This window comes from Mus caroli, unplaced genomic scaffold, assembly GCF_978045245.1.
Source record: "Mus caroli unplaced genomic scaffold, Mus_caroli_1 scaffold_20, whole genome shotgun sequence".
NCBI classification, from domain to species: domain Eukaryota; kingdom Metazoa; phylum Chordata; class Mammalia; order Rodentia; family Muridae; genus Mus; species Mus caroli.
Genome location: NW_028227275.1, coordinates 18,031,651 through 18,057,086, shown reverse-complemented (window position 1 = coordinate 18,057,086; position 25,436 = coordinate 18,031,651). Strand labels below are relative to the sequence as shown.

General features: G+C 38.4%; 1 protein-coding gene and 1 pseudogene across 3 annotated transcripts in view; both read right to left on the bottom strand.

Annotated features, from left to right (window-relative positions):
* Hpse2 (heparanase 2 (inactive)) overlaps positions 1–25,436 on the bottom strand; it is a 602,344-nt gene that overhangs the window by 474,904 nt on the left and 102,004 nt on the right. The window lies entirely within an intron of this gene.
* On the bottom strand, positions 17,029–24,447 carry LOC110285952 (high mobility group protein B3 pseudogene; annotated as a pseudogene).

Here is a 25,436-nt window from a genome sequence, read left to right as displayed (position 1 = left end):
TGTAACAGTAAATGAAAAAGAGGCCATGAAGTTGAAGGAGAATGAGGAATATATAGGGGTGGTTGTAAGGAGGAAAGGAAGAGGGAAATGATTTAACTATAATATCAAAAATATAAAAAAAATATTTTAAATAGGAGTAAGAAACAAGTAATAAAGAAAAATTACAGCAATCACTAAGCACCCTTCAATTCTAATTTTTAAATTTATGACTTCAACTTCCCAAGCAAAAGGCACAGGTTAGTTGATTAGGTTAATAAACAAAATCATCCTTCTACTGTCTATAAGAAACTCATGGAGGCACCCAGGAACTCAACCCAACCAGTGGCACAGGTTCCTTGCAGTCTAAGCTGGTGCCCGGGAGCATAGCTTGGTAGCGAACACTGCAGCCAGTCCCACAACACCCAGAGAAAGCTCCACTCACAAGCGGTCTAACATGCCCAGGATCATAGGATCACGGGTGAGGAGAACACAACATCTGCCCCAACACTGGAAATAACTGGGACCAGCAGCACCCAGGCACCCAGGAACTCTGCCCAACCAGTGGCACAGGTTCCTTCCTGTCTGAACCCCTGCCCTGAGCAGACCTTTGTTGCAAACTCCTCAGCCAGTCCCACAATACCCAGAAGAACCTTCACTTCCAGGTGCTCTAACACACCCAGGATCACAGGATCACAGGATTCCAGGAGCTTGGTCACACCAGGATCTCAGGGTCCCAGAGGCAGCTTAACTCCCAGGAGCTCTGACAGACACAGCCAGGATCTCAGGATCACAAGATCACAGAATCATAGGATCACAGAGACAGCTGGACTATGAGAAGTACTGACACAACCAGGATCACAGAAAGGACAGCCCCCAGTCAGATACAGAGAGAGCAGGTACGACTAGAGATGATCAGATGGCAGAAGTCAAGCTTAAAAACAAAAGCAACAGAAACCAAGGTTACTTGGCATCATCAGAACTCAATTCTCCCACCATAGCAAGTCTTAGATATACCATCACACAGGACAAGCAAGATTTGGATCTAAAGTCACTTCTCATGACAATGATAGAGGACGTTAAGAAGGACATAAATAACTCCCTCAGAGAAATACAGGAGAACACAGGTAAACAGCTAGAAGCCCTTAAAGAGGAAACACAAAAATCCCTTAAAGAATTACAGAAAAACACAATCAAAGAGGTGAAGGAGACGAATAAAACCATCCAAGATCTAAAACTGGAAATAGAATAAATAAAGAAATCACAAAAGGAAACAACCCTGGAATTAGAAAACCTAGGAAAGAGATCAGGAGTCATGGATGCAAGCATCACCAACAGAATACAAGAGATAGAAGAGAAAATCTCAGGGGCAGAAGATACCATAGAAAACATTGACACAACAGTCAAAGAAAGTGCTAAAAGCAAAAAAGCTCCTAACACAAAACATCCAGGAAATCCAGGACACAATGAGAAGATTAGGTATCTACAGATAATAGGTATAGAAGAGAGTGAAGATTCCCAACTTAAAGGGACAATAAATATCTACAACAAAGTTATTGAAGAAAACGTTCCTAACCTAAAGAAAGAGATGTCCATGAACATACAAGAAGCTTAGAGAACTCCAAATAGACTGGACCAGAAAAGACATTCCTTCTGTCACATAATAATCAAAACACCAAATGACTTAAATAAAGAAAGAATATTAAAATCAGCAAGGGAAAAAGGTCAAGTAACATATAAAGGCAGACCTATCAGAATTATACCAGACTTCTCACCAGAGACTATAAAAGCCAGAAGATCTTGGCCAGATGTCATACAGATCCTAAGAGAACACAAATGCCAGCCCAGGCTACTATACCTAGCAAAACTCTCAATTATCATAGATGGAGAAACCAAGATATTCCATGACAAAACCAAATTTACACAATACCTTTCCATAAATCCAGCCCTACAAAGGATAATGGATGGAAAACACCAACACAAGGAGGGAAACTACACCCTAGAAAAAGCAAGAAAGTAATCTTTCAACAAACTGAAAAGATGATAGCCACAGGAAGGAAGGAAGGAAGGAAGGAAGGAAGGAAGGAAGGAAGGAAGGAAGGAAGGAAGGAAGGAAGGGAGGGAGGGAGGGAGGGAGGGAGGGAGGGAGGGAGGGAGGGAGGGAGGGAGGGAGGGAGGAATTAAACTACATCATATTTCAAATGGACCTTACAGATATCTACAGAATATTCCATCAAAGATTATACATTTTACTCATTAGCCTATGTAAGCTTTTCTAAAATAGACCATATTCTTAAACATAATACAAATCTCAGTGAATGCAGAAAAAATTAAGTATCTGTGTATATCTGACCACAATGCAATAAAGCTTAAAATCAACTGAAAAAACTCTAAGAATTAAATGAATTCATTAAGATTATAGAACATATTACTGAATGATAAATTTCTTCAAAGAAGAAGTTAAAAATTACTAGAATTATATGAAAATAAAAACATCAAAGAATAAATTCTAAAAAAAATCCTCTAGGACACATTAAAAGATGTCCTAAGAGCGAAATTTATAGATTTATGTACCTACATTTAAAAATCAGAAAAAAATGCAATTCAAGAGTTTGGGAGAAAAGAACAAACCAAAACCAAATCCAGTAGACAGGCAGAAATTATAAAAATCACAGCAGAAAATAAATAAACTTTTTCTCTGTGTATAATCTACTTTTGTTGAATGAATCTGGTTCCTTAACTTTCTATCTTGTGGAACAATTTTAAGAAGAATTTGTATGAGGTCTTCCTTGAAAGTTTGCTAGAAATCAGCAGTGAATCCATCTCGTTCTGGCCTTTTCTTTGAGGGGAGACTTTTTATTACAGTTTTGGTTTCATTCCTTGTAATGAATCTGTTTAAGTTTGTTTTATATCTTCTGGCTTTAATTTTGGTAAATGATATGCATTTAGAAATTCTTCTATTTCTTCTAGGTTTCCAAGATTTTTAGAGTGTAAGTTTTCAAAGTATTCTCTAGTAATGTTCTGTATTTCATTGGAATTTATTGTAATGAGACCCTTTTGATCTATAATTAGGTTAATTTGTGTCCTCTCTTTTCTTTTCCTCAGATTGGCTAAGGGTTTGTTAATCTTATTAACTTTTTCAAAGAACCAACTCCTTGCTTGAAGCTGTGTGTTGCTTCTTTAGACTCTAGTTCATTAATTTCATCCATAATGTTGTTGGTTGTTTTATTTTTATTATTATTATTATTATTATTATTATTATTTCTTGTAGGTTGGGAACTAGCTGCTTCTTTTTTAAAGGACTTTGAATTGTTTAAGAACCAAAACCAAAACCAAGCCAAACAAAAAAACTACAGACCAATTTCTTTGATGAGAAGAGACGCAAAAGTTTTGACAAAATTATTGCAAATAAAATTCAGAAACAAACTAAGAATCTCATACATTATGACCAAGTGGGGTCCATCCCAGAAAGGTAAAGTTAGTGCAATATAAATAAATCAATAAATAGATTGGTACTGACTCTATCCTCTTATGTAATATGTCTTCCAAGTCTTAACTACAGCAGTTAGACAAGAGAAAGATATAAAGTGGTAAAATAAGAAAGAAGTCAAACTTTGTATTTGCAAACGACATGATCCTCTAAAGAGGCTATAAAGTTTGCTAGAAATCTCAGATCCAGTTAAAAAATAAGCTCAGATTACAAAATGGATATAAAAACACAGCAGTCTTCATACATACCAACAATGTATTCTGAGAGAAAGAATTAGGGAAAATATTTCATCCATAATACCTTGAAAATCATTAACCACCTATGAATACAACTAGCTAAAAAAGAAAAAGAACTCTACGGTGCAAACATCAAGGCAATCTAAAGGGAAATAAAAGACAGTAGATGGTGGAAAGATCTTTCATGGGCCGGGATTGGCAAAATGTATGCTGTGAAAATAGCATACTACCAAAATAGATCTCGAGGTTTAATGCAATACCTATTAAAATCATGGTATCATATTACACATGCCTAGAACAAACAATCTAAGACTTTATATGGAACCACAAAAACCATAACTAGCCAAAGCATTCATGAAGAACAAAACACAGCTAGAGATAGTATAATACCGAACCTCAAATTATACTACAAAATTATAGTGATAAACATGGCCTGGTACCAGCATAAAAACAGACAAATTGATAGAATAGAATAGCGAATAGAATAGCGAATAGAATAGAATAGAATAGAATAGAATAGAATAGAATAGAATAGAATAGAATAGAATAGAATAGAATAGAACTGAGAAACAAAACAGCAGAGATAGGCCTACCAAGTTTTTTTTTTTTTACTAAGGAAGCTAAAACATTGGGGAAAAGGCCTACTCAACAAATGGTACTGTCAAAACTGAATATCCATTTGCAGAAGAATGAGATTTCTTTTCATTCTTTGACCTTGTTCGGAAATCCATTTTGAAATGGATCAAAGACCTTAATTTAAAAATTCAAAAAGCTGAAAACAGAAAACACTTGTTAAAACTTAGGGTAGGCAACAACTTTCTGAACAGAACTTCAACTTCACAGGGACTTGCTCCCAATGTCAACAGACAGGACTACATGAAATTGAAGCAAGGAAACTAACAGCAAGATGCTCAGACACAGTATGGAAAAAGGTTCACCAGCTTCAACCCAGGCAAGGGGTTAGAATTCAGAATCTACAAATTACCACAGAAATTAAATACCAAAGAAATAAAACTGTCACTCAACAAATGAGCTAATGAATTGAATGAACAGATTTCCAAAAGGGAAGGAAGGAAGGAAGGAAGGAAGGAAGGAAGGGAGGGAGGGAGGGAGGGAGGGAGGGAGGGAGGGAGGGAGGGAGGGAGGGAGGGAGGGAAAAGAAAGGAAAAACAGGTCACTAATGACTAATTTCTAATGTGTTCAATATCCATAGTTATAAATAAAATAAAAACTAAAACGAACTTGAGATACCACCTGAGTCTAGTCAACAGGACTGGGATATCATCAAGGAAGAGGAATCACTATTCACTGCAGGCTGGGGTGCAACTTAGTACAACTATTATAGAAATCAGTTTGGAGGCTCCCCAAAATAAATAGAAGCATTTCTATAAAATAGAACTGTCATATGACTCAGGTATTCAACTTCTGGCCATATACCCAAATGACTCCATGTCCTACCATAGAGAAATTTGCATATCCATGTTTATTGCTGCTGTATTTATTATACCAAGGAAATGAAACGAACCTGGATATCCAGCAATGCATGAATGGATAATGTAAATGTGGTACATACATAAAATGAAACCGTTATTCAGCTCTAAAGAGAAATGAAGTTAGAATATGGGGCAGGCTTAGAATGTGTAACATTGAGCACAGTCACCCAGTCTCAAAACAAAAGAAAAAAATGTATATTCTCCCTCATATACATACCCATATGTAATGGGTAAAGACTTCTTCCCACTCTGTGGCTATCTGAGCACTTTACTGATAGTTTCCTTGCTGGGAAGAAACTTTTCAATTTCACGTAGTCTAATCTGCTGATATTGGGAGCAAGTCCCTCAAATCCTAAACAAATGTATATCTATGTATAGCACGATAGTTAGAAAGGAAAACAACAAAGAGTGATACTAAGTCATCAAATAATGAAGACAATGACCCCCAAAATCATTTTTACAATAATATATTTATAACATAAGCCACATGAGAAAAAAAATGGCTTTTCCCCAAAGAAGGAAGATTTCTACCTGCTATATAATACAATTTACTTTCTGCCCTTCTTCCACAATGTTCTCTGAGCCATAAGTATGCAGGTTGCATTGTAGATATATCAGCTGAGGTTGGGCATCTCATGGTCAGTTCTGTTCATTTTGATCACTTGAGGGCTTTTTAATGGTCTCCATATGCTGGAAAAAACAGATTCTTTGATAAAGGGTGAAAGCTATCCCTATTAGTGAGTATACTTGGAATGAAATAAGAAAACTATACTAGTCTTTAGACATAGCAGTTGTAATTTCTCCTCTAGGGTCCATGACCTTAAAAGCCACCAGCAGTTGGCTAAGTTTACAGTTGCCAGCATGAATTTTCTTCTGTTGAGCAGGCCTTAAGTCTATTAGGTAGTTGTTGGTTACAGCCAAGATATAAATACCACTATTGCACCCCTGGGGCTATTCTGCCACGCTTGTCATTGTGTTTACATCTAAATAAGACTATTGAGATACTGATTTTCTCCTTTGGCAGCTTGCCTGCCTAGCATTTTCTGATACTATGAGAGACAGTCCTCAAAGAAGAAGTTTCCAGGTCAGTTCCAGCTCAATTCCCCAAAGTGTTGTCATCTTTTTACATAAGAACTAAAAAGTAGTGGAAGAAATGATAAACTCCTGTTCATGTGTTTTCAATCTCCAGATAGTAGACTAATACATTACCACTACTTACAAGTGGTTTACTATAGTTTCCTTATATTGCCAACATTATATTGTATTGATAACCAAAATAATCTCATTCTAAATATGAAAAATATCACATAATTTGTTTTCTGTTTCATTTGAGGATGAGTAAGAGGATCCAATACCAAGTAATGTCCATGTAATAGTACTATGCCTTCATAAAACTCAAAATGCTTGGCCCAAAGGTTGGGCACAGTACTTCCTATGTGACCATTTTTCTGATGTTTGTTCTCCAGGGTTGTTTGTACTTTATTTTTCCAACCTCTAAACATATTAAAAAAAACAATGAACCTAAGATTTAGGGTAGTGGAAGATTTACCATAAAATTACTACAAGTTAACAGCAGAACGCAAAATATTTCTGACCACTTCTGCTTTGCAAAGTAACTTTAAGTTATGATTTACAAAAAAATAAAAGAAGAATTTAGTACCAAAAAGACAGTGACCTATACAAGAGTAAAACTTTGTTTTGAAATATGTTGAGGAAAATACTATTAAAGTACAGGAAATCAAAACAGTAAAACCTAGTATCTATTGAATATTCACTATGTGTCAAGTAATAAGCTAAATAGTTTTGCTGAACAGTAACACTGTATAAAATGAAAGCTGTCTGACCACATTCACATTTCTGCAGCAATAACCCACCTAGTTTATTTATTTTTTCAGTTATAAAGTATTTTCACATTCAGTATCTTATTGTTTAATCAAAAGAACAGAACATTGTTCTTTCAATTTTGACCATCTACAAAATGATAATAAGATTAAAGCAATGCAAATACTGCTCTCTATCTGGCAATGGCAGGATAGCTGAGCCTTATAGCAACTGGTTACACACCTAGAAAGTCACAGCTAACAAAGGCCTATGGGGACTGTCATAGCTGAAGGAAGTCCCTGTCCATGCTGCCAGGTCCATCACAGTCAGAGCAGTAGTTTGGCTACTTAGAGATAACGCAGATTAAAAGTTCTCTCTCAGAGATTGAAAACTAGAACCAGACTCACTACTTAAAAATAGAAAGTTGAAGAGAATTAATGGTTTTGGCCTACTTCCAGATACAGCTGCTGCTGGGAACTAGTGAGGAGAGAGGGAGAGGCTGCAGGACGAGGGCTCCATATAGTTACAGAACTTAGACTGCGGGTAGGCCACATGACCCATGGACAATGTAGTCCATCATCAAAAAGTCGGAGTCCCAAACATGACTGCAAAAGCTGACTCTGCACCGGAGATACTAGTGTCGGGGTAGTAACAAGTCCCACACAGCTAACCGGGCAAGAATCAAAAGGGAAGGAAAACAAAACTGAACACAAACATTACTAAGCAACAAGTTTTTAAAAGGTCTAAAATATTTCTTGTAACAGACATGATAAAATATTGCTCTTCCCTAACATGTAGAGATCTTACAATTGAGTCACACATCAACAATACCCTAAAAAGTCGGGCAGTGGTGGCGCACGCCTTTAATCCCAGCACTTGGGAGGCAGAGGCAGGCGGATTTCTGAGTTCAAGGCCAGCCTGGTCTACAGAGTGAGTTCCAGGACAGCCAGGGCTACACAGAGAAACCCTGTCTCGAAAAACCAAAAACCCAAAAAAACAAAACAAAACAAAAAAACCCAATACCCTAAAAAAGAAAAAAAAAATAAACTAAAGAAGCAGAAGGGCTGGAGAGATGGCTCAGAGGTTAAGTACACTGACTGCTTTTCCAGGGGATCCATGGTTGATTCTAAGCACCTAAATGACAGCTCATAACCATCTGTAACTCCAGTTCCAGAACACTGAATGCTCTCTTCTGACCTTCGCAGATACTGCATGTATGTGATACACACGTATATGTAATCAAAACACCCATACATATAGAATAAATCTCACTAAACATTTAAAAAGAAATAGAAAATTCACCAAAGAAATAAAAATTATGTTGAATGTAAAATGACTGAAAAGCTCATTAGTCGATGAATTATAACTTAAGTCAAGACTACCACATAATCATGGCTACCATTAGGAGCAATAAAAGACAGACGGGCTAATTCCACCTCCCAGGGAAGATTTTGAGAGTGGACTGGGGCAGGTGTGGTAGGGAGGGAGGAAGTGCTAGAAGAGATGACTGGAATTGGGCAGCACTTGGGGGAAAGGGGATGAAGTGGAAACCTGTGCAGTGGAAACTCCCTGGAGCATATGTGGGTGACCATAGCTAAGACTCCTATTATAGGATGATACAGAACCTAAACTGGCTATCTTCTGTAACAGGTAAGGCTTCCAGTGGTAGTACTGGAACATCAACTCAGCCACAATTATCCTGCCTCTAAGATGGGGGGGGGGGCGGGGGGGACATGAAGGCAGAGAACTTGTGTGAGTAACCAACCAATAACTGGTCCAACTTTAAGCCCACCAGATGGAGTCCACACCTAACACTGCCTGGATGGCCAGGAACCCGATGCTGGAGAGTCCAGAGACCTAAAATAGAACCAAATACCACAGGTAAAACAGAAAAACGTCAATGAAATGACTCCTAATGATATTCTGATATATTCCTAAATTGGTCATCAGAGAGGCTTCATCCAGCAAGTGATAGGAGTATATTACAGAGACCCATAGGCAAACATTAGGTGGAGCTTCAGCTGGAAACATGAAGAAGAAGCTGAGAAAGTTATTGTAGGGGCCGGATGGATCAAGGATACCAGAAGAGGATGGTGCACAGAACCATCTAAGCAGGGCTCATAAGGCTCCGAGACTGATACAGCAATCACAGAGTCTGTGTGGGTCTGAGTTAGGTCCTCTGCATATATGTTATGTTTGCATAGCTTGGTGTTCTTGTGGGATACCAAACAGTGGGATCAGGGGCTGTCCCTGACTCTTTTGCCTGCTTTGAGACCCTTTTCCTCCTATGAGGTTGATATGAGGGTTTGTACCTAGTTTTATTTTAACTGCTGTGTTCAGTTGATATTCCTGGGAGCCCTGCTCTTTTCAGAAGGAAACGGAGGAGCAGTGAATCTGGGGAGGAGAGGAGGTGAACAGGACACTAAGAGGAGTGGAGGGAGGGAAACTCTGGCTGGGATAGAATATGAGAGAAGAATTTTTAAAACATTTAATTGAAAAAACCTAAATCTTTAAAAATATTTTAAATCAAATTTTAAAAAATTTAAGCTAGTTTAAAAAGAACAATTAATTAAAATCCACATGAAAAATATTAGTAAGACCAAGATAAATGAGCTTTTCTGTATATTGCTGATACAATGTAAGTATAAGTTAGCATGATCTTCATGGAAGTCCATTTCCTAAATATATTAAATATTTAAATGGATAATTCTTTGATATGAAAGAAATGTTAACAACTGTGAAAATACATATACAATGATGTTTTTTGTAACACTATTAAACTTATAAAAATTAGGCAAAACAATTTTATATATATATATATATATATATATATATATATATCAACAAGATAGAACAATAATGCTATATCCATAGAGTATATTTCTAATTTAGCCATAAAAAGATAAGAAGATATTAGTAAAAGATACATACAAATTTTGCTAAGAAAATGGTTTAAAATAATAAATAATTTTATTTTAATTAATATATACTATTATGTGTGTTCAGGATATTTTACAATGCTATTTTAGAGATTTTAAGAAATTGAAAGAAAAATGGTAGAAATTTAGCGAATAAATAAAACGAACTATGTCTTTGATTTAAAAAAAATAAGGTGTATCTTAAAAAAACACAAGAAATTTTACTAAAGAAATAAGCAACTAGAAATGAGAAATTTGAGGCTGGAGATATGGCTTAGTGGGCAAGGGGTACAACCTCATCTTGCAGAGGACCCAAGGTCACTTCCCAGAACCCACATTAACCTGCTGGCAACTCCAGCTCCATGGAATTCAAACCCCCTAGCCTATATGAACGTGTGCATTCTCATATGTACACCCACACACATTAACACACACACACAAGTAAATTAAACATAACAATAAAATGTTTCCATGCACTGACCATGGCCTCTTGTAGTCGTCCTACAGCTCCCAGGAATTGTAAGCCAGGAGTACAACCTCCACAGCATCCTGCAGCAAGCAGGTAACCTAGCTTCCCTGCTTCTGTCCCGTCCACGCCTGGCCGGAACTTCTCGCACCAGCAAGAAGAAAATGGACATGTCAACCCTACAATGCCTTCTCATGAACACCGTAATGGCTCCACTGAAAAAAATAAATGCAACTTAAAAGAAAAAAAAGTAAAAAGAAATAAAGCACCAACAAATTGGTTAAGGAAATGAACATGAGCTAAAAATAGTCCTTTCTATACTGGAAAAGTTATTAAAAAGAAAGAAAGAAAATTTGCCCTTGACATCAATTAAACTGAAACATTAAAGAACAGATCAGTAAAAACTTCATAGGAAGAAAATGATAAAATATTATCTAATGACATAACTGAACAGGTGGGAAGACATACTATATTCTTAAGTAGAATACTGAAAAATATTCTTTCCCTAATTAGACTATAAATTATAAGGGGAGAAATGCTAATTAAAACCATGAGAATACCATTATTCACCCATAAGAATAGCTAAAATTAAGACTGACAGTACCAGCTGCTAGTAAGGATGTGAAGAAACCAAACTTCTCACACACATACCAAGTGGTCTAGCCACCTTGGAAAGTAGATCAGGGGCTTCTCTGTAAAGTTAACAGACATCTCCCACAAAACAAAACAATTTAACTTCTACAGTGAACAAATGAATTGTAGACTACCCATTTAATGAATGTATATCAAATGAAAAAGAAATAAAAGACTAAACCTCAACAATACTATGCTGACTTAAAGAAATCACATGCATAACTATGTCACTGCTTCGTGTTTTAAGAACAAGTTTCAGTTCTGAGACAGCTAAGGACTGGAGGTGAGAACTGAGATTTACTGAGAGGACATAAGTAACAGTTGTTTTACAAGTGTTTTATTGAGAATTTTTACATCTATGTTCATCATGCATGGAGATTAGCCTATAATTTTCTTTGTTTGCTGTGATCTTTTCCAGGTCCTCTCCTGTCTGTTCAATGGAATAGTTTAAGAAACATATGTACTCACTGATAAGTGGATATTAGCCCAGAAACTTAGTATAGAGAGATATAAGATACAATTTGCAAAACACATGAAACTGAAGAAGAACAAAGACCGAAGTGTGGACACTTTGCCCCTTCTTAGAATTGGAAACAATCACCCATGGAAGGAGTTACAGAGACAAAGTTTGGAGCTGAGACAAAAGGATGGACCATCTAGAGACTGCCGTATCTAGGGATCCATCCCATAATTAGCCTCCAAACGATGACACCATTGCATACACTAGCAAGCATTTGCTGAAACGACCCTGATATAGCTGTCTCTTGTGAGACTAGGCCGGGGCCTAGTGAACACATAAGTGGATGCTCACAGTCAGCTATTGGATGGATCACAGGGCCCCCAATGGAGGAGCTAGAGAAAGTATCCAAGGAGCTAAAGAGATCTGCAACCCTATAGGTGCAACAATATGAACTAACCAGTACCCCGGAGCTCTTGACTCTAGCTGCATATGTATCAAAAGATGGCCTAGTTGGCCATCACTGGAAAGAGAGGCCCATTGGACATGCAAACTTTATATGCCCCAGTACAGGGGAACGCCAGGGCCAAAAAATGGGAATGGGTGGGTAGGGGAGTGAGAGGGAGGGTATGGGGTACTTTTGGGATAGCATTGAAAATGTAATTGGGGGCTGGTGAGATGGCTCAGCAGGTAAGAGCACCCGACTGCTCTTCCAAAGGTCCTTAGTTCAAATCCCAGCAACCACATGGTGGCTCACAACCATCCTTAACAAGATCTGACTCCCTCTTCTGGTGTGTCTGAAGACAGATGCAGTGTACTTACATATAATGAATAAATAAATCTTTTTAAAAAAAAAAAGAAAAGAAAATGTAATTGAGGAAAATACGTAATAAAAAAATATTAAAAAAAAAAAAAAAAGAAACATCGGTCTGAATTCTTTAAAGGTTGGGTGGAATTCAGCAATGAATCCATTGGGGCCTGGAGTTTTCTTTTGCTTGGGGGATTATTTTTTTTTAATTTCTGTTTCAATCTCATTGGTTTAATTTTGATAGGTCAAATGTATGTATAAATTTATTAGTTTGATGTCTTCTTGCTTACTTATTTTAAGATGGCTTGTTTATTCATGAGAATAAGGTATTCTCTACTACTACTACTGTGGTAAAGTGCATCTGCACCTTTTGCTTCATGAAATTAGATGCAATGATGTTCAATGAACAGATATGAAGAGTTACAACATCAGCTGGGCTGTGGTGACGCAAGTCTTTAATCCCAGCACTTGGGAGGCAGAGGCAGGCAGATTTCTGAGTTCGAGGCCAACCTGGTCTACAGAGTGAGGAGTGAGTTCCAGGACAGCCAGGGCTACAGAGAGAAACCTTGTCTCTAAAAACAAAAAACAAAAAGTCACAACAGCCTCATGATGGAGTTTTCAAAATGAAATCACCTTCTTTCTCTTCCAGATTTGAAGTCTAATTTGTCGGATATATTGCTACATCTGCTTGCTCTCTAATTTCATTAACTTGGGATATCTTTTTCCATTTTTCACCCTAAGGCTGTTTGTCTTTGCCAATGAGGTATATTTCATGGGTCCTATTTTCTAATCCAATCTGCCAGCCTTTACTAGGAGAATTGAGACCCTTATGATTCAGTTACTGAGGCAAGAGAGATAGCTTAGCAATTGAGAGTACTAACTTCTCTTCCTGAACTCAATTCTCACCATCCACATGGCTGCTATGTGTAGCTTCAATTCCAGAGGGTGTTCATGCCCTCTTCTATCCTCCATGGGTACCGTACACATGTGCTTCACAGACATATGTGTAAGCAATACATCCACACACATAAAATAAAAACAAAATCACAAAAGAAGATTCAGTTTATTCCTTAAGGATATATCCCTTATTTTTTTTCAATGTTTACTACTTCCTTAACTCTCATTTGCCTATTTGCTATCTTAGCCCAGTTAACCTCTTCCTGTGGCTTCATAGGTTGTCTTTCTCTCTTCTGTTCATAGGAGTATGTATATAGGGTTTCTGTAGCCTTAGCTTAGTCAGGAATTCCTTTAGTTTGTGCTTATCATGGAAAGTTTTTCATTCTTTACTTAGGAATCAATTTGCTGGGTTAACAGTTACCATCTTTCAAAGCTTGACATTAAGCATCCTATGTTCTCCTGGCCTTGTGATTTCTGTTAAGAAATTTGATGTCAAAAAGAAAGAAATTTGCTGCTGTTCTGGGTTTATATAGTCTTTCTTATTCATAATTTTTTTATTACAGTATGATGTTAGGAGGTTCTTTTCTGGTCTCATTCATTTTGCATTATAAGTGCATCCTTTACCTGCAGGGAGACCTCTTTCTCTGGGTTTGGGGTATTTTCTCCTATTCTTTTATTGAATATGTTTTCTATGTATTTAGCTTGAGCAACTTCTCCCTCTTTTATTTCCATGACTCATATGTTAGTCTTTTAATAATATCCTATAGCTATTATGTCTGTGTGCCCTTTCCTAACATGTTATCTTTGTCACTGTCTGACTATTCTAATTGACCTATTTTGTCTTCACACTCTGATACCCTGTCTTCCTCTTGGTCTATTCTATTGGTGGGCCTTTACATGGATGTTTTTGTGGGCTTTGTTGTTGTCTTTATCTGACTTGAGGGTTTCTTTTTTTAATTGAAAATAGATTCTTCTTTTGTACAATATACACCCTGCCCAGTTTCTCCTCCTTCTATTCTCCTCCCAGTTACCCACACCTACCCTCTCCAAAAGATCCATTCTTCCTCTGTTTGCTCTTCAGAAACAACCAGGCCTTCAAGAGACAACAGTCAAACAGAACAAAACAAGATATGATAAGACAATGCAAAATCCCTCAAATCAACTGCAACCCAACAGGAGGAAGAGTCTCAGGAACAGGCAAGAGTCAAAGATGCTCCAGTTCCCGCTATTAGGAGTCCCACAAAACCAGCAAGCTACTAGTCATAATATCTATGCAGAGGATCCGGTACAGACCCATGCATGTCTGCCCCATGCTCGTCACTTCAATCTCTGTGAGCCCACGAAGCCCTGCTTAGTTGATTGTGTAAGCCATGTTCTCCTGGTGTTCTCCATTCACTCTGTCTCCTAGAGTCTTTCCAATTTTTCAATTTACTTCTCTCTTTATTGAATTCTCTTTCTTATCCTGTCTTGTAAGAGAACTACTTTCATTCTCTTAGAATTCACTTAGGATTTATTCATTCCCTCTTTAAACTTCATTAGACATAGTTATAATCATTCTTTTTAATACTCTTCCTGGAATTTCATATAATTAATGCTCATTTTATTCCATTACTGTGAAACTTATAATTTTCAGAGAAACTATGCTGCCTGATTTTTCATGTTTCCTTTATTTTGGCATATCTGGGACTAGGCTATTGTCTGGATTTTTAAAAATCACCTATATTCAGTCAGCAGTGGTATCTGCAGTATTCAAGTGTTTGAGGTGTAATTGTTATAGTGGATTGGGGGTATATCTCAGTAGCTAACCCGCTGACCCACATGCTCAGGGTATCAGGCTTGCACCTCAGCACTGCTCCAAATGCAGAAAATCACCTGTGTAAGTCAGCATACCCATGGAGAGTCTCACCACAAAGACACAGTAATAGCTGATTAAAATCAATCACTTCTTCAACTCAAAACATTTGAGGAGAATGAAAGACCAAGGGTAATAGAGTATACACTAAGAAATTAGTTATTCAGAGTGAAAATGGAGGAGAAACAAACAGAATAAGACTAGCAGTTAGTATTAGATTAAGTTTGGAAATTATAAAAGGGAAAATTGAACAGAAGATGAAACAATAAAGACAGAGGGAGGAGATGAAGCAGCTCCAGGCAGAGAATGAAAAGAGGAAGAGGTGAAGAAGTGTGATCAGATGACCTAAGGTAATCGCAGCACCCAGGAGGCAGAAGCTCCAGGCTAAGCCTAGCCTGCGAACATGAGGGGAGCACAAGTGACAGAGCATCGCTGGCCTATGATATTGAGATTACCAAATGAGAGAAGTGTACAATGAGGGAGAAAGGCCTAGGCAGGGGATATAACATCTATATGCAACTTCCTTCTAGAGCAGAGAAGGCCTGATTCCTTCAGTCACTCTGGGGACGGGACACACGCACCCTTACCTCTCAGAGATTTCTTGTAGTTGTGCGGCCCAGGTACCAGGTCCATCTTTGTGTAGTATCTAGGACTCAGGCTAGATGTCTACCTCATGTAATACTGTGAAGTTCTGACTCAGTATTTCTCCATTTTGTATACATATTGACAGGTGATCTTCAGGCTGGAGGTAGAATACAGCCCAGTGACACTTGTTCTGTGTTCCCAGAGTGAGCTATGGAGGGAGGGACCTTTGTTTCTAAAGCCACATTGCTGCCTCACCGAGGATAAGTTCTGAGTGCATTCTTTAATGTTTATTTACGTATTTATGAAAGTTTGTTCTGTTGATTAACATTGTCCCCCACAATTCCCTGTCAGTTAGGTTTCTTCACTATATATTATATATATATATATATTTCTTCTTTATATTCCTTGAATTATTTTATTGATTTCAGTGTTTTAACTAACAATTTAAGTGTAAAATTTAAGGCATCTTATAAATGCAAAGATTTCCATTAGTTGCATTTCATAACTGCAAATATAATTTTTTTAAAAAATGTAATACTGTTTATTTAACTTCAAAAACATTTAAGCATTCTAAACATACAAAAAAACAAAACAAAACAAAACAAAACAAAAAAAAAAACAGAATGTTGCAAATTACATTTAGGTCCAGAGGGTTCTTGAACTTCCATTGATGCAGTAGTTCTTTGCTTTGCTGACAATAATGAGTTCTACAGTTTCTTTTAAAAGTTTAAAACCTACTGCACTTATCTAAAGAAAAAATTCCAAACACTTCTCATGCCAGCCAACCCCTTCCCCCTTTCCACAACTAAGAATGTCAGTAGAATACTATTCCACTATATACAAAAACAGGACAACCTGAAGCTAAATGGATGCCCACCGCAGTATCAACAGGTCCAGCCTCACAGTGCACGACCTGAGCTACGTCCCCTCCAAAAGGCATCTTCCCCTCACAGCCTCCACACCAAACAAGGAGCATCAAGAATCTGTCTGGGTTGTTTTGTTCTCTTTACAAACTATAGATATGTACAGTTGACAGCTCAGGATTTCTAGCCAATAGCCATATAGTTAAACTACCTTATGAGCTGAGAACAAAATGCCAGAAACATTGTCAAATGCCTTGTCACACCAAAAGCAAAGTGCACTGAGTGAGGAGGACATGAGAGTACCTTTTCATTTTAAAAATGTTTGGAGCTATGTACAATTTTGATACAGTTTCAGGGCGCTCCGGACACCCACGGCCACTTCATGTAAACCACTGACACTTTGAGAAACTACAATATGATCATGATCAAATTTTGTAATTAAACCTAACAAGGTCAGCAGACATAACTCAAATAAGAGATGTGTCCATCACAGTGCTCTACTACTTTAAGGTATTCACAAGGAGACGGAGTTTTTATACATCTTCCTCCTCCTCCTCTTCCACCTTTTTCCGGGCAACTTTAGCAGGACCCTTGGCACCATCAAACTTCCCTTTAGACTTACAGTCGGCAACATCCTTCTCATCCTTCTCCTTCAGCTTTTTGCTGCCTTGGTAACATAAGGCTGCTTTTCACTGTCACTGAAGTTGTTCCACATCTCACTCAACTTTTTTGCCACATCTTCATTGGAGATGCCAGGGTTTGTGGATTTGATCTTGGGGCGGAATTCGGAGCAGAATAAGAAAAATCCAGATGGAGGTCTTTGGGGGCATTTGGGTCCGTCTTCTTCTTGCCTCCTGTAGCTGGTCCATAGTCTTTCATCTCCCAATCATAGTTTATTTTATCTGCCTTTGCCATTTCATCAAACTTTGATTTCTCTTTGCTACACATAGTTTTCCACCTCTCAGAGCATTTCTTGGAAAACTCTGCAAAATTGACTGGAACCTCTGGGTTTTTCTTCTTATGTTTTTTCCTGCATGTCTGAACGAAGAAGGCATAAGAAGACATCTTGCCCTTTAGTTTCTTGGGGTCAACTTTAGCCATCCTGACTGTATTGTTCACTAGTCTGGGCAGCGCAGGGCACAAAACACGGCTCAGCGCACCCCAGCCTCGAGCTAGCTGCCTCCATGAGAGCCGGAAGTATAAATTCTTAATTCCTCTCCCTCCCACGACAGTGCTTACCATGGAGCAGTAAAAAGAAACCTAACTCAGTCTCTGTAAAGACATTCCAAGCCCACTGGGGAGGACAGGAGCAGCACTGAGGAGCTTTTCACTCAGTATGTATGCTGGAAAGATGTGTTTACTCAAAACAAATGTTCTTCAATTACAAAAGCCTGAAACCGGGGTGATAATAGGTGGGCAAGAATATCACTTTTTATATGTTCTGCTAGCATTTATTTTTTATATTTGCTAATAATATTCTAATATTTTACCAATAATGAAAACTGTCCAGGACACAGAATCAAGAAAAAAATCATAAACTTTATTGAAGAACTCAAGGACTTTAACAAAGACACAAATACTTCACTGAACTCTAAGAGGATAACAAACACATGGGTTATATCCAAGAAAATACAAATACAAGGCCAAAAGAATGAAATGATGAAGATAAGTCCAGATTTGAAAACTGAACTCAATAAGAAAATAGAAACATTAAAAGGAACGCAAGCTGAAATAAAAATGGAATTGAAATGCTCAATGTCCCAACTAGAAAATTCAGGATCTTTCAAAAGAGCTTCTTGACACACTGTTTTGGTTGAGTCCTAAGAGGGTCTCCTTCCCCCCCCCCCGCTCCATCCCTCTTCCCCTCCCTCCCTCTCTCTCTCTCTCCCTCCTTCTCCCAGTCTCCCTCCCTTTCCTTTTTCTTGCCCTCCCTTTCTCCTTGATTCCCTCAGTTATCTATTATTGAAAGAGCAGTAGGAGTTTCCTGAGGCTCTCTTTTTCTTAAGCCATGGTTCCTCTGAAGTTGCACTCACACTCCCCTACAGAAGCCAAGACCTCCAGACTCTCTGCTTCTGTTTTCCAAAGTTTCCTTTCTGTGTTTTTTACTAAAACTAATGTTTTCCTGCAATCACCCATATCTTAGAATAGCTATACTTATTGTGATTTATGTCCCAGAGATTCTAGCATTCCATACATGTGTATCATCTACCATCTTCTCATTTCAACACAGAATCTTAATTATAAAAATATATCTAGAACACCAAACATATTTTAGTTATTTTTAATATACAAATAGAATAGTTATTCTTAGTAATAATAAGGGATTCCAAAATTTCCTATGAATACCAAAATTAAAGAATAATTGAACTGCTTATATAAAATGTAATTATACATCCATATCATCTATATATAAAACCTCTTCTATACTTTAGAGAATCTCTAATTACTTACACTTATGATTCAAGTATTCAAGTGGCCACCTGTTAAAAGCTTAATGAGTGCCAATACTGGGAAGCGGTAGAACCTTTACAGATGTGATCTAGTGGGAGTCCATTAACTGAGATCCTGTCTCTGAAAAGACTGATGGTCCTTGTGGGAGGGGTATGATAAAAGTAGCAATACTCCCTAACTGTGTCTTTATTTCTTAACTCCTTATATACGTAGCCATCCATCATGGGAACATCATGTTCCAACAGAACTTCCAAAATATAATTTGGACTTTGAACTCTTGGTACTGAAAACTAAATGAAAGTATTTCCTTAATAAGCACTTTGTGTCAAGCACTTATGATAGAAATGAAAGCTCACTAATACACATAGAATGTCTGGTGCAATATAAGTGTTATGTAAGCAGTTATATGATATTGCTGCATTGTTTAAGAAAGAATGAGAAGAAAAACTGCAATATCAGTGCGGATATGGTATTTATTACTATTTTACCTTCAGCTGGTTGAATATATGGATGAGGCACTTGCGGTATAGGAACTAAGTTATCTGTTATGTTTTGGTACAGAGAGTTGCCAAGATTTCTCCAGTGCTTATGCATTACTTTTACAACAAGAAAGAAAAGTGTATTGACCGGAGGAAGACTCTTCCTTACATAAAGCGAGCAAGGTGAAAACTCTGAGTGAGTTGTTGCTTGTACCTACAGGGGGTAGTTCTAATGCTCTGACCAGGAGTCTGTATGTGAACCCTGGTGATCCTGTTCCCCAACTGCTTCTTGACAGATCAATAAAGATGCTAGTGGCCAATGAGCTGGGCAGAATAGGCAGGACTTCCAGTTTTCCCCTAGGCAGACTAGCAGACACAAGGGAAGAGAGAGACATTTCGCCATGCTTCGGAGTGAGAAAGAGCCATCAGCTATGTGAGATCTTAGGCAGAGTGCCCACTGGTTGCTTTTCTGCCTGGGTCTGGAGCAGCAGGCAGGATATTAGGAACATAATTAAGCCAAGGGCAGATTTAGGGGGCTGAACAAGGAAAATGAAACTGGGCAACTAAGTAAAGGGAAGACTTAGGGTGCTGAGCTGGGATTGAAAAGAAGGGTATGACAACCAATGAAGGCTTAGAAGAACCCGACCATTGAGCTAAAGCATATTTAAATAAGTAAATATATATGTGTGTTTCATCTGTGGATCAGAGGGCACCTGGGTGGGGTTGGTAGTGCAGTGCCCAGAGATTAAAGTGGGGTATCAAAAACTACATGCTACATAAAAACTACATGCTACATGTACTAAACCAGATTCTCAATCTGTGGGTTGCCACCCTATGATCCCTTCACAAGGGTTCCTTAAGACCATCAAAAAACATAGATATCTACATTACAATTGGTAACACTAGCAAAATTGCAGTTATGAAGTAGCAACAAAAAATTTATGGTTGGGAGTCACCACAACATAAAGAGCTATATTAAACTGCCACCACATTAGAATGGTTGGGAATCACTATACTAAAAAGAAAAGTACCAGAAAGATCATCTACCTTAGAAAAGTAAGTCATACTTTCACAATTTTCCATGTTTAACTAGTCAGAGAAATTTATAAATGACACAATTCCTTCTCGTTTTCTTTTCCTTGAAGCTCCTAATTACCACAAAGAAGAAAAGAAAAGAAATTAGCAAAATAAATATAGCATCATTTTATTATACAAATTACTCGTGATCTGATGTCATTGACCCAATAGTATTCAGTATGTCATTCATAGTCATGGACTACTGAAGTGGAGTTGGTTGGATGGTGTTTTGCTATGGCAAACACATGAAGGAATGTTTAGCTGAAGTAGACACAGGTGAAAGACTAAGGCAGACTCGTGAAGGAATGTGTGGCTGAAGCAGACACAGGAGAAAGGGTGTTCTGCCAAAGCAAGCAGGTGAAAGGACACGTAATGAATTCTTTGCTAACAACACACATGTATTCATCTGCCTTACATTGCATAGTTGAGCTGCATTTTTGGGGACTCCATAGAGAGAACCACACCAAAAAAAAAAAAAAAAAAAGCTTCTGGGGTGTGCTGCAGTTTCTTGCTGCTTCCACAGACTCAGGCTGATTGGCAGAGTGATGTTGGCTGAGACAGGCTTATGTGCCTGTATCCTTTCTTTCCCACCACCTCTGGTGGGTGATAGGCTAAAAGGAGGTTAAAGCATTTAAGAACCATCATTAAAAATAAGGTTTGACCACCAACAGATTGGGAAAGGATCTTCACCTATCCTAAATCAGATAAGGGACTAATATCCAATATATATAAAGAACTCAAGAAGGTGGACTCCAGAAAGTCAAATAACCCCATTAAAAAATGGGGCTCAGAACTGAACAAAGAATTCTCACCTGAGGAATACCGAATGGCAGAGAAACACCTGAAAAAATGTTCAACATCCTTAATCATCAGGGAAATGCAAATCAAAACAACCCTGAGATTCCACCTCACACCAGTCAGAATGGCTAAGATCAAAAATTCAGGTGACAGCAGATGCTGGTGAGGATGTGGAGAAAGAGGAACACTCCTCCATTGTTGGTGGGATTGCAAGCTTGTACAACCACTCTGGAAATCAGTCTGGCGGTTCCTCAGAAAATTGGACATAGTACTACCGGAGGATCCAGCAATACCTCTCCTGGGCATATATCCAGAAGATGTCCCAACCGGTAAAAAGGACACATGCTCCACTATGTTCATAGCAGCCCTATTTATAATAGCCAGAAGCTGGAAAGAACCCAGATGTCCCTCAACAGAGGAATGGATACAGAAATTATGGTACATTTACACAATGGAGTACTACTCAGCTATTAAAAAGAATGAATTTATGAAATTCCTAGCCAAATGGATGGACCTGGAGGGCATCATCTTGAGTGAAGTAACACAATCACAAAAGAACTCACACAATATGTATTCACTGATAAGTGGATATTAGCCCAAAACTTAGGATACCCAAGATATAAGATACAATTTGATAAACGCATGAAACTCAAGAAGAATGAAGACCAAAGTGTGGACACTGTGCACCTTCTTAGAATTGGGAACAAAACACCCAGGGAAGGAGTTACAGAGACAAAGTTCGTAGCTGCGATGAAAGGATGGACCATTTAGAGACTGCCGTATCCAGGGATCCATCCCATAATCAGCTTCTAAACGCTGACACCATTGCATACACTAGCAAGATTTTGCTGAAAGGACCCAAATATAGCTGTCTCTTGTGAGATGATGCCGGGGCCTAGCAAACACAGGAGTGGATGTTCACAGTCAGCTATTGGATGTATCACAGGGCTCCCAATGGAGAAGCTAGAGAAAGTACCCAAGGAGCTAAAGGGATCTGCAACCCTATTGTTGGAACAACATGATGTACTAACCAGAACCCCGGAGCTCTTGTCTCTAGCTGCATATGTATCGAAAGATGGCCTAGTCGGCCATCAATGGAAAGAGAGGCCCATTGGACTTGCAAACTTTATATGCCCCAATATAGGGGAATGCCAGGGCCAAAAGAATGGGAATGGGTGGGTAGGGAAGTGGGGGGCGCTATGGGGGACTTTTGGGATAGCATTGGAAATGTAATTGAGGAAAATATGTAATAAAAATATTTAAAAAAAAATATTAAAAAAAAAAATAAGGTTTGACTAGCAAGATTTTGCTGAAAGGACCCTGATATAGCTGTCTCTTGTGAGACTATGCCGGGGCCTAGCAAACACAGAAGTGGATGCTCACAGTCAGCTAGTGGATGGATCACAGGGCTCCCAATGGAGGAGCTGGAGAAAGTACCCAAGGAGCTAAAGGGACCTGCAACCCTATAGGTGGTACAACATTATGAACTAACCAGTACCCCGGAGCTCTTGACTCTAGCTGCATATGTATCAAAAGATGGCCTAGTCGGCCATCACTGGAAAGAGAGGCCCATTGGACACACAAACTTTATATGCCCCAGTACAGGGGAATGCCAGGCCAAAAAAAAAAAAAAAATGGGAATGGGTGGGTAGGGAAATGGGGGAGAGGGAGGAGAGTATGGGGGACTTTTGGGATAGCATTGGAAATGTAATTGAGGAAAATACGTAATAAAAAAATATTAAAAATTAAAAAAAAAGAAATGCCCTTCACTATACAAAGAAGTCCTATTACTTGATTCTTTTTTTTAGATGTTTTTATTAGGTATTTATAACATTTACATTTCCAATGCTATCCCAAAAGTCCCCCACACGCTCCCCCTCCAGTCGCCTACCCACCCACTCCCACTTCTTGGCCCTGGCATTTCCCTGTACTGAGCCATATAAAGTTTGCACAACCAATGGGCCTCTCTTTCCAGTGATGGCCAACTAGGCTATTTTCTGATACATATGCAGCTAGAGACATGAGTTCTGGGGGGGTACTGGTTAGTTCATAATGTTGTTCCACCTATAGGGTTGCAGATCCCTTCAGCTCCTTGGGTCTTTACTCTAGCTCTTCCATTGGGTCCTCCATTGGGGGCCCTGTGATCCATCCAATAGCTGACTGTGAGCATCCACTTCTGTTTGCTAGGCCCCAGCATAGCCTCACAAGAGACAGCTATATCAGAGTCCTTTCAGCAAAATCTTGCTAGTGTATGCAATGGGGTCAGCGTTTGGAAGCTGATTATGGGATGGATCCCCGGGTATGGCAGTCTCTAGATGGTCCATCCTTTTGTCTCAGCTCCAAACTTTGTCTCTGTAACTCCTTCCATGGGTGTTTTGTTCCCAATTCTAAGAAGGAGCAAAGTGTCCACACTTTGGTCTTCATTCTTCTTGAGTTTCATGTGTTTTGCAAATTGTATCTTTTACCTTGGGTATTCTAAGTCTCTGGGCTAATATCCACTTATCAGTGAGTACATATCATGTGAGTTCTTTTGTGATTGGGTTACCTCACTCAGGATGATGCCCTCCAGGTCCATCCATTTGCCTAGGAATTTCATAAATTCATTCTTTTTAATAGCTGAGTAGTACTCCATTGTGTAAATGTACCACATTTTCTGTATCCATGCCTCTGTTGAGGGGCATCTGGGTTCTTTCCAGCTTCTGGCTATTATAAATAAGGCTGCTATGAACATAGTGGAGCATGTGTCCTTTTTACCGGTTGGGACATCTTCTGGATATATGCCCAGGAGAGGTATTGAGGGATCCTCTGGTAGTACTATGTCCAATTTTCTGAGGAACCGCCAGACTGATTTCCAGAGTGGTTGTACCAGCTTGCAGTCGCACCAACAATGTAGGAGTGTTCCTCTTTCTCCACATCCTCGCCATCATCTGCTGTCACCTGAATTTTTGAACTTAGCCATTCTGACTGGTGTGAGGTGGAATCTCAGGGTTGTTTTGATTTGCATTTCCCTGATGATTAAGGATGCTGAACATTTTTTCAGGTGCTTCTCAGCCATTTGGTATTCCTCAGGTGAGAATACTTTGTTCAGTTCTCAGCCCCGTTTTTAATGGGGTGATTTGATTTTCTGGACTATTACTTGATTCTTAACAAAAAAATCTTTACTCTCTCAAACCTGAGAATCTCTGTCTTGGATAAAGTTCCTGAAAATATTTTTAAATGAACGCTAATTTCATTTATTTATTCTGAAACTCAACTCACCATTAGGAATTAGGAGAGGTTGGATAAATGCACACTTTACTTCCAAAACACAAATTCCCATCAAGTGTGCTTCAATGGTTATAACACTATCCACTTTGAGTGTATATAGAGAGAGGATAACAGAGGTTTTACTAGTCAGTTTCTCAAGTATGTAACTAGATGAAGGGTGTAGCTGTTCATTTCAGATTCTAACTTGACTAGTTAGTATAAATACTGAGGAAAATATTAGCTACTGAACACCTAGGAAAATAATGAAGCACTAATTCTGGGTATGTCTATGGCAACATTTCTGAGAGGCTGGAACTGAAGTCTGACCACTGTGGATGAGGCAGATCTGCATGGGCAGAACATGGGCAGGTGCCATCAGATTGGCTGGAGACCTACACAGAACAAAAGGAGCCAAGAAAAAGCAGTTCGTTCTCCTTGTCTCTTCTCTTCTTCATCGTCCTCTCCCTCCCTATCTTCCTTCTTTTTCCTCCTTTCTCTCCCCATCTCCCTTTCTTGTCTCTTTGCTCCTCCTTCTCTTTTTCCACTCCCCTTATCATCTTCAAACTGAGAATTACATATTTGATTTCCTTAGTTCTAAGGTTTCAGCATTAAACTAAAACACATTACCACTGCCCCAGAGCCTTGAACTTGGAGACAGCCTGTCATGGCATTCCTTTGCCTCTATAATCATGTGAGCAAATTATGAATGTGTATAATATATGTAACAAACAAAAGTATACTTTTATATTTTATACATGTATATAAATAATACATAATTTTATATGTATATATACACATATTTATATATATATATAACAGTTTATATAGAAAAACAGTTATATATGTGACTACCCTATTAGGTTCTGGAAAATTCAAATATAGTGGAACAA